This window comes from Cherax quadricarinatus, chromosome 31, assembly GCF_038502225.1.
Source record: "Cherax quadricarinatus isolate ZL_2023a chromosome 31, ASM3850222v1, whole genome shotgun sequence".
NCBI classification, from domain to species: domain Eukaryota; kingdom Metazoa; phylum Arthropoda; class Malacostraca; order Decapoda; family Parastacidae; genus Cherax; species Cherax quadricarinatus.
In genome coordinates this window covers 16,201,272-16,209,836 of record NC_091322.1, presented here as the reverse complement: position 1 = coordinate 16,209,836, position 8,565 = coordinate 16,201,272, and the positions used below count along the sequence as shown (strand labels likewise).

General features: G+C 42.6%; 1 long non-coding RNA gene across 1 annotated transcript in view; it reads left to right on the top strand.

The window, feature by feature from the left end:
• The first annotated feature begins 2,091 nt into the window (after positions 1 to 2,091).
• LOC138853495 (uncharacterized) overlaps positions 2,092 to 8,565 on the top strand; it is an 8,162-nt gene continuing 1,688 nt past the window's right edge. The window contains exons 1-2 of the long non-coding RNA XR_011392672.1: positions 2,092 to 2,202; positions 2,603 to 2,699. This is a non-coding gene — a long non-coding RNA (uncharacterized lncRNA). The remainder of the gene's footprint in view (positions 2,203 to 2,602; positions 2,700 to 8,565) is intronic.

Genomic DNA, 8,565 nt, shown 5'->3' with positions numbered 1-8,565 from the left:
AGCCATCAATCTGTATGACAACAGCAGCACTACCAGCTGCACCAGTGGACTTGTGAACAGAACCATCAACGTAAATAATTTGTGAAAGAGTATTCTGTGTGACTAAGTTATCAGTACAGCTTAAGGCATCATGTTTGGCTGCAAAACGAACCTTTGGTTGTGATTTAAGGAGAGTTTTGGGGGGAAATGGAGGAATGGTAGTTTGGAACGGGGTAGTATCCCATGGAGCAGGGAAATGTCTCTGTTGCCTAACTTGACATAGATCATGTAGCTTGTTCATGCGGAGTTCGGTTCCATTTTTTCGATCCATCTGGAAAGATGTTCACCAGTGCTGAGGAAAGTTTGGAGGGCCTCTGTGCAGGGGTTTGAATGGGCTAACCTAAGCATATTGACCCCCACTGACACATCATGCTACTCAGAGGTGGATCTACTATAAAACTAACGAAGCTTAAGCTTCAGGGCCCCTAATTCCGTAGGGGCCCTAGAAGAGACTTTAGTCCACATTGTAGGTGTCCCGTAGCTCGATCGCTAGCGCACTCAGCTCACACACTGAGGTCCGGAGTTCGAATCTCCGGTATGGCTAGAAAACATCAGGGACGTGTTTCCATAAGACACCTGATGTCCCTGTCCCTGTTCACCCATCAGTATAAAATGGGTACCTGGGTGTTAGTCGACTGGTGTGGGTCGCATCCTGGGACAAGACTGACCTAATTTGCCCGAAATGCTCAGCATAATAAGGAGGCTTTCTGTATAGTAGTATGTCATTGATGTCAGCTAGGACTGTATACCTTGTACATGTACTTGTAGTAAATAAAGATATTATTATTATTATACTCTCTGAGAATTTTTAAAATAATAATATAGCGTAATTCATTACAAAATAATTAAAATAAAAACTAAAGGCTATTAATGAATCGTGTAGGCTAGCTATTGCTGGTTGCGAAGGTGACACCATAACAGTCCAAGCTTCAGGGTCCCAAAATTTTAGGTCCGCCACTTATGCCACTACAACTCCCCCACATTCGCATATGCCCCAGCCACACACCACGCCTGCCACATTCATAAGCTTAACATACACAAATTAGGATAATTAGCAAACGCCTCCGCACAACTGTCCCTTGATGCTGATGAGGGGCTCTTGATCCAAGAATTGTTCTCTACTTCCTTAGTTCAAACCCGATTGCTTCCCATTCCCCGGGCGCTCTATAGCCCCTACAGGTTTAGCGCTTCCAATAAATATAATAATCACAAGCGGTTGAGATTACTGGACACGTTAATAACGTATTTCTAATTAGCACCACAGCTATAGTTGGTACATGATAATATATAATATACACTTGGAAAATCCCTGAGGGATTAGTACCAAACTTGCACACGAAAATCTCTCCCTATGAAAGCAAAAGACTCGGCAGGAGATGCAACATTCTCCACTTAAAAGCAGGGGCGCCACGAGTACACTGAAAGACAACACAGTAAGTGTCCGGGGCCCAAGATTGTTCAGCTGCCTCCCAGCATACATTAGGGGGAATTAATAATAGACCCCTGGCTGTCTTCAAGGAAGCACTGGATAAGCACCTAAAGTCAGTACCTGACCAGCCAGGCTGTGGTTCGTACGTCAGTTAACGTGCGACCAGCAGTAACAGTCTGGTTAATCAGACCCTGATCCGCCATGAAGCCTGGTTTCAGCCGCGGGGGCGTCCCCCGAAACTCTCTCCAGGTGAGAGTAAGGAATAAGAAGGTAACATAGAATTTAATAACGCCAGTAACATGTTTGAGGATATATAAATCAAGTTTGAACTCCATGGCCAGGCGCTTCCGGGTTTACTGGGAACCTCACTAAATTGAAGATTGTATTTTAAAAGTATTGTAACGGCATACTACCTTCGAAATACCTATAGTATACACAGTATGTTCACCATCATCCTCGTCATGGTCGTCAGTCGCCGCCACCATAATTGTTTATTTTCTACCTTTAGCTATCAAAACTTTGGAGTCCAGTCCCTGGACCAATTATGTACCTCTGCAACCTTTTGACTATCGCCCACAGGATGGGTATGGGGTGTATAATAAACATATTAAACTAACTTCCTTTATCCAGGGTTGTGGCTACAATGAGGTTGTAACATGGTGGTTTGTTTTTGCTGAACCTCGCGAACCACAAACAGTTACTTGCCTCTACTTCTACCACAAGCTTTGCTTCAGGTGAGTTCCCTTCACTTGCCTCTACTTCTACCACAAGCTCCTATTCAGTCGTCTTCCACTGCATCTGCTTCAGACAGACTCTACTGCGGTAGAGTCCTCATCATCTGCCTCTCCTGTCTTACTTCATATTGTATGTGTTCTGTTATTACTCGCTTCTCAGGAAGGTTGGAATTGCTTCCATGAAATTAAATGAAACTGAGATTAATGAAAGCGAAGATTTTAATATACTTTATATTTTGTCTTTATTCCGTGTCTTGAGAAGCTAAAAGATAAAGAATCCTTGAGGAACGCCACAGACTTGTGTGAAGACCACCAGAGTTGGTTGGGCACTAGGCCACGCCGGACTTAGTCATCAAGACCACAACCTGAAAATATTTAGATTTTTTTTTTGTTCTTGCAGCTTTTGGGAGCGTTCCGTGTACTATATGCTTGTATTGTCCACCGGATGCTGCTTGGCTGTCAACTGGGCCTACGTCATGGCGACCATCGTGTGCTGGGTGAGCATCCTCTCCTCTTAGTTTTCAGTGTGTAATTTACATCAACAATTGGGCTTCCAGACTTCAGAGTCAACTGTTTGCTGTACTCCTTGCGCTCATATATGTCCATGTACCTAAAACTGCACCTTAATCGTAAGTAATTCCCTATCATCTTTAAAGTCTCTTAATTGTTTGTTTGAGTGTTAATAGTGACATGCTCGTACCAGAAGCCAGGTACTGGTGTGGTAGAATTGTAGACAGCGGTGTCAAAGTACATCCTTTTTGGATTTCCTCGCATTGGCTTTCAAATTAATGATTGGTGAAGAAGTGGCTTATTCACGTATAGAATACAAAAACTAATAGATCTGAGGTTAAACAGCAAATTAAATTAGTGGTGGTAGTGGGGATCTTGTAGGAACTCTGAGCTTATGTGCTGCTAGGAGACTTTCTTAGTAATGCAGTGTTTGCCTAGGGATACGAGATGGGGAGTTAAGTTTGAGTGATATTTATGGGATAATATTGATTTGTTCAGCATAATGATTTAATGTATTGGTAGAAGACACGTCCTAATTGATGTGGAGTTTACCTGGAGAGAGTTCCGGGGGTCAACGCCCCCGCGGCCCGGTCTGTGACCAGGCCTCCTGGTGGATCAGAGCCTGATCAACCAGGCTGTTGCTGCTGGCTGCACGCAAACCAACGTACGAGCCACAGCCCGGCTGGTCAGGAACCGACTTTAGGTGCTTGTCCAGTGCCAGCTTGAAGACTGCCAGGGGTCTGTTGGTAATCCCCCTTATGTATGCTGGGAGGCAGTTGAGCAGTCTCGGGCCCCTGACACTTATTGTATGGTCTCTTAACGTGCTAGTGACACCCCTGCTTTTCACTGGGGGGATGTTGCATCGTCTGCCGAGTCTTTTGCTTTCGTAGTGTGTGATTTTCGTGTGCAAGTTCGGTACTAGTCACTCTAGGATTTTCCAGGTGTATATAATCATGTATCTCTCCCTCCTGCGTTCCAGGGAATACAGGTTTAGGAACCTCAAGCGCTCCCAGTAATTGAGGTGTTTTATCTCCGTTATGCGCGCCGTGAAAGTTCTCTGTACATTTTCTAGGTCGGCAATTTCTCCTGCCTTGAAAGGTGCTGTTAGTGTGCAGCAATATTCCAGCCTAGATAGAACAAGTGACCTGAAGAGTGTTATCATGGGCTTGACCTCCCTAGTTTTGAAGGTTCTCATTATCCATCCTGTCATTTTTCTAGCAGATGCGATTGATACCTGCAATGAATGATGAAGCAGACTTGCCACAGGCACCATCAGATAACACTAATGTAACCATGGTACCTGTTAAGGTGATAGGTGTTAAAGGAAGCACTAACTCAGAAGTGCCATCCTCCGGAGAGGCATTGGATTCACCTGACCTTCCTCATATTATAACAAATTTCCAGAAAAAAATTGAGCATCTTGAACAGATCCTGACAAGTTTAATAAATGTATGTATTACAGAAATTAAATCTTCATCAGAGTACAAAACAAATTCTGGCCACAAAATAGAGCGAAACACCAACGTCAAAGACCTGGGAGTGATCATGTCGGAGGATCTCACCTTCAAGGACCATAACATTGTATCAATCGCATCTGCTAGAAAAATGACAGGATGGATAATGAGAACCTTCAAAACTAGGGAGGCCAAGCCCATGATGACACTCTTCAGGTCACTTGTTCTATCTAGGCTGGAATATTGCTGCACACTAACAGCACCTTTCAAGGCAGGAGAAATTGCCGACCTAGAAAATGTACAGAGAACTTTCACGGCGCGCATAACGGAGATAAAACACCTCAATTATTGGGAGCGCTTGAGGTTCCTAAACCTGTATTCCCTGGAACGCAGGAGGGAGAGATACATGATTATATACACCTGGAAAATCCTAGAGGGACTAGTACCGAACTTGCACACGAAAATCACCCACTACGAAAGCAAAAGACTTGGCAGACGATGCACCATCCCCCCAATGAAAAGCAGGGGTGTCACTAGCACGTTAAGAGACCATACAATAAGTGTCAGGGGCCCGAGACTGTTCAACTGCCTCCCAGCACACATAAGGGGGATTACCAACAGACCCCTGGCAGTCTTCAAGCCGGCACTGGACAAGCACCTAAAGTCAGTTCCGGATCAGCCGGGCTGTGGCTCGTATGTTGGTTTGCGTGCAGCCAGCAGCAACAGCCTGGTTGATCAGGCTCTGATCCACCAGGAGGCCTGGTCTCAGACCGGGCCGCGGGGGCGTTGACCCCCGGAACTCTCTCCAGGTAACTCCAGGTAATCAGGATGATGCTCTTGAGCATGGTGATGATGTCAAAAGTGCAGCAATCTCCGTTAGTTTCAAGCAATTTGTAAGAAAGAAGCCCATGACTCTTGGCTTCAGGGCTTGCCTTTTAACTGGTTGCCAAGATGCCGAAAAATGCTTAAAAATAAAGGTCCTGAAGATAAAGACGTACAAACTATGCTATTTGCTCTTAAGTGCCTGCACACTGTAGCCAAAGCATAATAGTTTTACCATTTTATGAGCAAGAGATTGTAATAACTCACTACAAAGGATACATTATAAATTTTTTCATGGAACATTGCTTCCATCAGAAAGCGGTTGCCTGACTTGCATCATATTAGTGCAACCAAGAATATTGATGTCATCTGTTTGCAGAAATGTAGATTGAAAGATGGAGCACCTCCACCAAAGTTGCCTGGATATGCAGCTTATAACCTAAGGTCAACCAACTGTTGTGTGATGTATGTCAGAAAGAACTTGCCACATTCACTCCTTTCCTTGCAGAGTCGAGTTAACATGCAGTATCATGGTGTCAAAGTATATGCAGGCGATTTTTCCATAAACATTTTTAATCTCTATGCCCCAGCGAACCAGCTTCGACCTGATGCTTTACCAGATCGAATCAATAGTGAACCTACCCTCATTCTTGGAGATTTTAATGCCAGACATAAGAATATTGGTGGGTCTATAACAAACACCAATGGAACTAAACTAGTGAAATTTCTAAATGAGCATGATAATGTTCGAATTGTGGGCACTACTGAGCCTACTCACATATATGGTGGCATACTAGATCTGTGCCTTGGATTTAATACATCATATACAATGCATGACTCTGTCATAGTTGATGATCTTCTATCTGATCACTTCCCAAGACTAACAACTGCCAATCTTGATCACATCTCCAGCAATCAAGGAGCTAAATACAGAAGGAGGAAACTTATTCTCAAACCAGAACACAGAGACAACTTTATTAACCACTTGGATCAATGGGATAAGAATTACGAGCCCATTGGCACACAAAAATTTAATGATTTAGTTACCACTATTGAGAGTGTCCTCACAGATCAAGTGGGCAGGAATAGGAAACATAGACCCTCCACTATAAATAACAATAAAACTCAATGTAAATACTATAATGATCCACAGCTACGCAATCTAACACATGCAGCTAGGAGGATTGGTAAAGCATACCGTTTGTAGATGAATGGTTCAGAGAACCGACATGTTGATAAATTAGACACATGTGCAACTCTTGGGTATCTTTATTGAGGAAACGTTTCGCCACACAGTGGCTTCATCAGTCCATACAAAGGAGAATCTTGAAGAATAGGAGGAGAATGAGGTAATCAGTCCCTCAACCTTGAGTCGATGTGGTCAGTCCATCAATCTTGAATAGAATACGGCATACGTGCTGAGAAGGAGCTTATAAACCGTTGGCAGGAGAGGTGAAGCAGTCAGAGGCAGTGTAACACTTATTCAATGTTGAAGTAGGTCGTGCCCAAGAATTAGGCAAGCGAAGACTTCCCAAGTATTAAGATCTTGGGATTTTATTAAGATCTTGGGATCTTAATACTTGGGAAGTCTTCGCTTGCCTAATTCTTGGGCACGACCTACTTCAACATTGAATAAGTGTTACACTGCCTCTGACTGCTTCACCTCTCCTGCCAACGGTTTATAAGCTCCTTCTCAGCACGTATGCCGTATTCTATTCAAGATTGATGGACTGACCACATCGACTCAAGGTTGAGGGACTGATTACCTCATTCTCCTCCTATTCTTCAAGATTCTCCTTTGTATGGACTGATGAAGCCACTGTGTGGCGAAACGTTTCCTCAATAAAGATACCCAAGAGTTGCACATGTGTCTAATTTATCAAAGCATACCGTGAATGTAGAAGCCCAGACCTGCTCAGAACGTTCCAAGCTGCACTAACAAATGCAAGGAATAGAAAGCAAGAACTTAGGCAACAGGAATGGGAACAGTTTGTTAGTGGATTAAATAGGTCCATCCCTTTAAGTTTGGTATGGAAAGGTATAAATAAAATAACCAGGAAAAAGACTGGCAATGTTGCTCATCCCTTTCCTCTTGAAAAAGCAAATGACCTCATAAATGACTGGTCCAAAACATCCAGGCATGAAAACCTTCCATCTCATATTAGAAAAAATTTAGAGAGTACTTCTGAAGAAATGTTGAAACTGATTAATTTTATGAGCCAAAATATTGATGAGAGTGATTGCCTCTTTACCGAGTATGAATTAGATAATGCATTAACTAAAGGTCGATCAACTGCTCCTGGAGAGGATGGTATAACCTATGATATTCTCAGAACTCTAAGGCACGTGTCTGATAACCCTTTGTTGGCACTGTATAATCTCAGTTACATTGAGGGCGTTCTTCCTACTTCCTGGACCAATAGTCTCATTGTGCCTATCCCTAAGCCCCAACAGCCTGATACATTTAGACCGATCTCCTTAACTAGTTGTCTTTGTAAAACTTTTGAAAGAATGATACTTAACAGACTGTACTACAGAATCAGACACCAACTTTCCCCCTACCTCTATGGGTTCATGAAAGGTAAAAGTGTGCAGAACTGTATTTCCACCTTTCTCACTGCAAACACCTCTACTAGTTTTACCACTTTTCTTGATCTAAAACCTGCATTTGATATTGCAAACAGAACCGTTATACTACATGAACTAGCCAAAATGAATATTGGTTGTAGCTTACTCTGTTGGATAATAGGATACCTGTCAAATAGAGTATCCTCTGTCCTTTACCAAGGCTTTAGAAATGAGTCTAAAGAAATGTCTTTAGGTACACCGCAGGGAGGAGTTCTTAGTCCCATGCTATTTAATATTCTGATTAATGCTCTCCTAAATGCTCTACCTGCCTCACCTAAACATATAGCTATAAGTTATGCTGATATCATGATCTATACAACAGGGCATAAGAAGATGAGTACCATTCTTAATGAAGTTCAAGCAATTTGTAATCGACTAAGCCTCATAATATCTTCCTCTAAAACAAAGATATTAACAAGCAAACGACATCCCCCACCCATCTATTTGCAGGGTGAAATCATTAGCTCCGTTAAAACTTAGATATCTTGGTGTAGATGTACCCTTTAGCAAATCCACTATACCACAACTAAATAAGAAATGCAAAGATAGGCTAAATGCTCTCAAAGCTGTTGCTGGCTACAGCCCTAACTATGGTGCTAATGTGAGAATCGTGAGAATGATGTACATAGCCTATGTTAGGTCCTTAATTGATTATGCTGCTCCCATGTTGATATTAGCTAGAGAAAGTTCTCTCCAACCCTTGGAGTTATTGCAAAATGAAGCTCTCAGAATTATTCTTGGCTGTCCCAGATCTGCAAAAGTTCTTAACATGAGGAAGGAGCTTGGTATTTCTAGTATCAGTGATAGGATTGTTGAGATTAACACTGTACTCGGTATTAGATTGTTGAGAAACGAGCCAGACACTGTCACAATGAATCTTACCAAGTGTCTAGAGGTAAATACACACAGATCTAAATGGATTGTGAAAACGTGCAATTGCATTAAATTT